This window comes from Astyanax mexicanus, chromosome 5, assembly GCF_023375975.1.
Source record: "Astyanax mexicanus isolate ESR-SI-001 chromosome 5, AstMex3_surface, whole genome shotgun sequence".
NCBI lineage: Eukaryota > Metazoa > Chordata > Actinopteri > Characiformes > Acestrorhamphidae > Astyanax > Astyanax mexicanus.
Window position 1 is genome coordinate 12516312 of NC_064412.1, and position 6525 is coordinate 12522836.

The following is a 6525-nucleotide window of genomic DNA, read 5'->3' on the forward strand; positions in this document are numbered from 1 at the left end:
GGAAATCTAAGGCTGATGAAATCTACACGTATCTTTGTTGGAGCTCCAAAGTCTTTTGCCAACTGTACTCAACTGTGATTTCTCAGATTCCACTGTGAGCGGGTCTAAGTTTGTTCAGCAGAGTGGACCCCCTCCCTGACCTTCTTCATGCCATGCAGTCTGAGCCAGTGACACAGTCACATTTACGCTCTAGTCTTCTTTTAGGACAATATCTGTGTTGTGTCAAAAGTAAAGGCCACATTTCACAGTGAATTATACATTTCAGACCACAAAAATGCATTTCCTGGAGACAGACAACTGCCTTTTAGCAAATTTTGAGTGGATTTTTATTTGGCAGATTTTGGCAATAGCAATGGCATATAGTAATGCCAAAATCAACAGGTTATACAACAATGGTCATGTTTCAATAACCACATTATTATTATTGTTATCTATATCCTAGCTTTTTTTTTAGAAACTTACGCAATATAAATTTTCAGATCCATTTTTCCAGGCTTTTTTCTCAACATCACTATTTATAAGCCAGGGATGAGAAATGAGGTTAGGGTCAATATTGTTACATTAAATACTTTCAATAATTCTGTGATTATGGTATTTTTTCTGTTATCCTAAAACTATTGGGGCAGTTTTTCAGGCAGAAACAAAGCTTAGTCTACACATTTTCCATTGAATAGACTAGTCTTAAAACTGACCCATTGTGTTATTACAGCTATATAATCAACAATATGAACAGTTGTCATTGGGATGATGAATGAGATGTAATTCTTACAGACGTAATTGCTGCTTTTATATCTAGACACTGAGTAAATATTGTTCCAGATCTTGTGGTTATAATCATCTGGGCTGTGCAGTGGCCCTTTGCTGATAACAGCATTAAGAAATGTGGCTTTAGAGCTGTAACTTTCACAGAAGAGAGACTCTCTGTATGACTGCATGTACACAGTTTCAAAAGACTGCTTGTCTTGTCATACTCACGTCTCAATGAATGAGACAGAATGTCTTTAATTGTCTTCAATTTTCTTTGTCTATTTTGTAATTCAAATGAATTGAACGCATAGTTTGAGGTTCAACCAGGATTTTGGAAAATGTCCATTTATCCTCAGGGGATATTCAAGGCAGAATATAAGATGTTAATGGAATACTGTGTCTAAATGGCATTTTGAAAGCCTGCTTAAAACCCTTTTGTTCAATTTATTCAATGTAATCTTTATTTTTCTCTGCTACTGAAACCAAAACTTCACATATAGGGGTGAAAATGTAAATTCTGTTAATTCCAGAAAAGCATGATCTTAAAGAAGAACCAAACTTACATTTACATTTACATTTATGGTATTTAGCAGACGCCCTTATCCAGAGCGACTTACAACAGTGCTTCAAAGTTACTTAAGATATCCAAAGGTAGTTTGTAGACTAGGATCAAGAGATACATAGAGCTTAATCATGTTAAGAACCCTAGGAACCTTTTTTTTTATTATTAGTTTAGGAACTCTTTGAAAAGATGTGTCTTCAGTCAACGTTTGAAGACCGTGAGTGACTCTGCTGTTCTGACATCCAGTGGAAGTTCATTCCACCACCTTGGTGCCAGCACAGAGAAGAGTCTGGATGTCTGTTTTCTGTGTGTTTTGAGTGATGGAGGTTCGAGCCGAGCCGTACTGGAAGCTCTAAGAGCTCTTGGTGCAGATCTGGCTTTGACCATCGCCATCAGGTATGAAGGTGCTGGTCCGTTTTTTGCCTTGTAGGCCAGCGTCAGGGTTTTGAATCGGATGCGGGCGGCAACAGGAAGCCAGTGGAGGGAACGCAGCAAAGGAGTCACATGACTGAACTTCGGAAGATTGAAGACGAGTCGTGCTGCCGCATTCTGAATTAACTGTAGTGTCACTATCTGCTGAGCTAAAATTTGTTTTCAATTGTTAGGTACAAGCCAGGAACCTCGAAAACACAGGCCTCCCATTTACTGGAAGCTACTGAAACAACAGTAGCATTGTCTTTAAGTTTTTCTTTGCCATAGAATGAGGCTACCATCCAATAAAGGAGCACCTTTTCCAAAGTCAACAACTTCAAGCTTAAGTAAAGTTTGCAGCTTATCACATTGGTAAAAGAAAAGCCTTCTAGAGGAGGGTTTTAGGGTCTGTCATTTTATATTTAACTACAGTATGTTTAAGGAATTGTTATATATATTTTTTTCGCTTATAAAATCAACCAAATGGGTCATATACATTCTGGGAAAAAATGGCATTTTAGATTAATTTTTTGGTATTTTTATATTTCCCTTTTACATTATTTTTTGTATCTATAGATGCATTTTATTTTCTCAATTCTGCATTTGTTTTGCTGTAACACTACAAATTCCTTTTAAAACTTAAGTCTCAAGTAGCATCTGCTGTGTATCAGGATGCCATTGAAACGTGTCCTTAATTACTTACCTGAATGAATTTAAAAGGTTAAATAAAGTAAATAAATAAACATCTTTCTGACAGGTGATTTTTCAAGAGAGCCCCACATAAATGTATGTACAAAAATGTATACAGCCCGGTGCATGTGTTTACTGAAGCTGTGGCCCGTCCCTACTCTTTTAAAGGGAAGGCCACATCACATGGAGTATAGAGTGTGGCACTGAGCTGCTGACAGACACACACATGTGTAACTCTGCTTCAGTGGAAACATACACAAACACACACATACGCACACACACATATGCAGGTGCTGTGAAATATCAGTGTCGCTCTTGCACACACACACATTATCTTGTTATTAAAGAACAACGTAGTTGCTGAAATTTAATGCTGCAATCTGTCATTCTATGAAGTATTTATGTGAGATAAAGAAAGAAGGCAGCAAAGGGTTAAATAAAGTACAGAAGACCGAAAAACAAACAGAAAGACAAAAATAAAGCAAGAAAGAGGGTGACCCTACCTGCTTTTGTTGATGCACACTTGCAGTTGGAGGTTTTCAGCGACCCCCGTGACACAGGCTCCAAACATCTGCCCACACATATCATCAGCCTTCACAGGAAACGGCACAATGAGACCTGTCTGTTCACATCAGTGCCATTTAACACCCAGCACTAAGGCCTGTTGACACTGCCTGATAAATGGCAGATGTGGTAAAAACTCATATCAAATTGGATTTAAACGGTGGAGAGGGAACATCTCCTCCATGTTGCTTTCATGGTGTATTTAAGCATTAGAGGAGGAGTAAGAACAGAAATGTATCATTCACCACAAGGGTCCTTCAAAGCTCCCACTACTATTGGGGGGTATAATTTGCGCTTTGAGTCAATTCTAAAGCAGATGGTTTACACGTCTCTGGACAAGGTAAGCAATACAGAATGGTCATTGGAAGTGAAGAAAAGATGTACAAAATAATTAAATCATGCAGCATTACACAGCTCTTAAAAACACTCTACTGCCCACTTTACCAAAGATACATAGTGCTGAAACTAGTAATATTTATTTATTTTTATAAAACACTTTTCTAAGACAGAGCCACAAAGTAATACATAAAAAATGGTAAAATAAATAAAACACAGAACTTTAAATCCACAAAACCACAAAAGTTAGGCACATTTTCCATGATCACTCTCGAAAGCCAAAAAGTAAAAGTGGGTTTTTAAACTGTTTTAAAGGTTGCTGTAGTTTCAACAAGTCTATATCTGTCTGATATATAAGTCTGATATCTAAAAAAAGACTGTTTCATAATTAAGGAGCACACACATGGAAGGCACAATCTATTTTCAGTTTAGTTTTAGGGACAACCAAAAGTCCCTTGTTAGAAGATCTCAGAGACCTGTTGGTCATAAGGGGAACTAACAGCTCACTAATGTATTCTGGTGCATTGCCATGTAGAGCCGTATAAGTAAAACTAACACCTTAAAATCAATCCTAAATTCCAATGGCAGCCAGTGAAGAGAGGCTAGCACAGGGCTAATGTGCTCTCTTCGTCTAGTTCTTGTTAACGGTCTGGCAGCTGCAATTTGGACCATTTGGAGTCTTGCTGGAGTTCTTTGACTAAGGCCAGTATAAAAGGCATTGCCTCTCCAAATCCTGAAATGATAACATCTGTCTGATCTTTGCAATGTTCATTAGTTGAAAAAAAAACAGGAGTGCACCAGCTTCTTCATATGCCATGAAAACTGTAAATGAGAATCAAAAATCACACCCAGATTTCTAGGACAACTCTTAACTTCTTGTTGCATTCAGCAACAAATAGGCTAGTACGGTCAAGCTTATGGATGATCACCACAAAAGTATCAGTTAGATACTTAGATTTCAGGTACATACATTTCCCAAAATCAACCTATGGACTAAAACTCACCTGAGTTTTAGAATTCTCACTCCTGTTACTTGTCTGTTTATATACCTGTTTCTTTTAATACATTGTAAAATATATTTTCCAACCTTTCCAACCAATTCTTTGCCTGCTTTATATCAATCTCTGCTTGTTTCAATGGTAGGCAAAATCAAAAAGTGAGATAACCAAACAACAATAGAAAAAGGGCAGATGTTTTACCCTTGAGGGAATGTTGTTTGGTTTTCTGTTTTTCTTGCTTTGTGACCCAGCTTGTCTTTTGGTTTGTGTTTCAGTTTAGCCCACATCAGTTTTGGTCACCCTAGGCCCGTTTTTTTGTAACACCTGTTTATAATTTTTCTACTCAGCCCACACTGATTAAACTGATCCATTCCTTTTATATTTCTAAGCGGTAATTCAAACCTGACATGTACATATTTTCAGAAGAAAACTATATGATACAATTCCTTACTTCACTAATCAGTAAAACCTTGACTGCACTATAAGCCAAAGAAATGTTTTCCCATTTGGAAAGATACAATCCCTCAGTGAAGTCAACAGTCTCTGGTTGGTTTATCAAGCTTATTTGGAATCTGTCTGAACATTAAATCCATTACCTCAAAATTCAAAAAGAGTCTATAGGAATCTGGACTGGATTAGTCCCATTCTCTAATAATAAGCCTGAAGCAATTCAGAAAATAAACATTACTTTCAGGTGAGATGACCTTTTTAATTGCCAGGCATGACCCCCACAGCCCACTAGGCACACACAAACACACACACACACACACACACACACACACACACACACACTTTATTCACAGGATTCCTAGACCACTCAGTGCTGTAAACCTCACCCCTGAACACCCTCCCCAAAACAGACACAGCAGATCAAGTGACCCCTTTCACCTTTGAAATCTAAGAAGTGATCAAAAGAGCTGCCATCTCTTAAGATTTGAGAGAATTTGCACAAAAAAAGCTCCTCCCCCAACGCTCAGCATGTCCCTTGCTGAGTACAATGACTCTCATACACTACATTATTATCTGATCTTATTCAGGAGAACACAAAAGTATTGATCTGATTGTCAGATGATGCTTCTCTTCTGTTTCTAACGTTTGTTGGGTTTGTGGGAACACTTCTTAAAAATGAATTGGATTCTAGTCTCCTTACATTAACGCTACATAAATGCTTTCCAGACATTTTCCTATATTTATTTATGTGTTTGATTGGAAAATAACAAATAATTTAATTGAAAGCAAATTTTAATTGTTGTGGCCATAGTTTTATCAGAGAATACCTTGACAACAGCAGCAATATCCTCTATGAATCTTTTTATTTAAGAGACTACTGTCATAACGTTTTTAACCCTTGTGTGGTGTTCGGGTCTGTGGGACCCGTTTTCATTTTTCATCAAATGATACTAAAAAAATATTTTTTCTAACTCAGACTCATTGGCGTTGGCTCATTTTTTTGTGAAAAACATATATCAAAACACATTTTCGATAAACACACACTGTACCCCCCCCCCCCCCCCTACACATTTATATTACATACAGTATGTTTGGCCAAGGGCTAATAAACATTGCTTCATTTGTAAATTTGAAACTAAACAAATGTTCTACTCATATCTTGAGTTTAATTCATTTTCTTTTACATTTTATTAAAAAACTAATAAAAACAAGAGTAGCACTTTTTGAAAGAAAGGTAAGGGGGCAAATATTAACCATGTAAGCTGTTTATATTGCTTGCAATTTAGGTGAAGCAAGCATGTGTAAAGCATATTAATGTAAAATTGTTTAATTTTGCTGAATTAAATACAAGTAACAAAGTAAACGAGTAACAAAAATATGAACACCACACAAGGGTTAATCAAACACGCAGAGTGTTTTCATTCCAGGCTTCAGAATGAGCAATATTAATTCTAGCAGGTTCCTGTGGGACATTTGCAAACATGTTGACCCATATCATCTCTGAACTCACCTCCCACGCTCCTCTCCAATCCTCTCTAATTTGTCCATTCACTCGTCCCCTCCACTACTCTCCAACACTGAGAGGATCGGAAAGCAGAGCAGGCCTCTTCTGAGGGTCAATGTTACCAACAGAAAAGTCAGAAAAAAACCTTTATAACACCATACAACTGCAACAGTTAATAATAAAGGTGCATTTTTTTTTCCTCTACAATTTACAATCGTAAAACTCAAAATATTTCTTAAGGAACTTGAAATTTTAACAGTGTG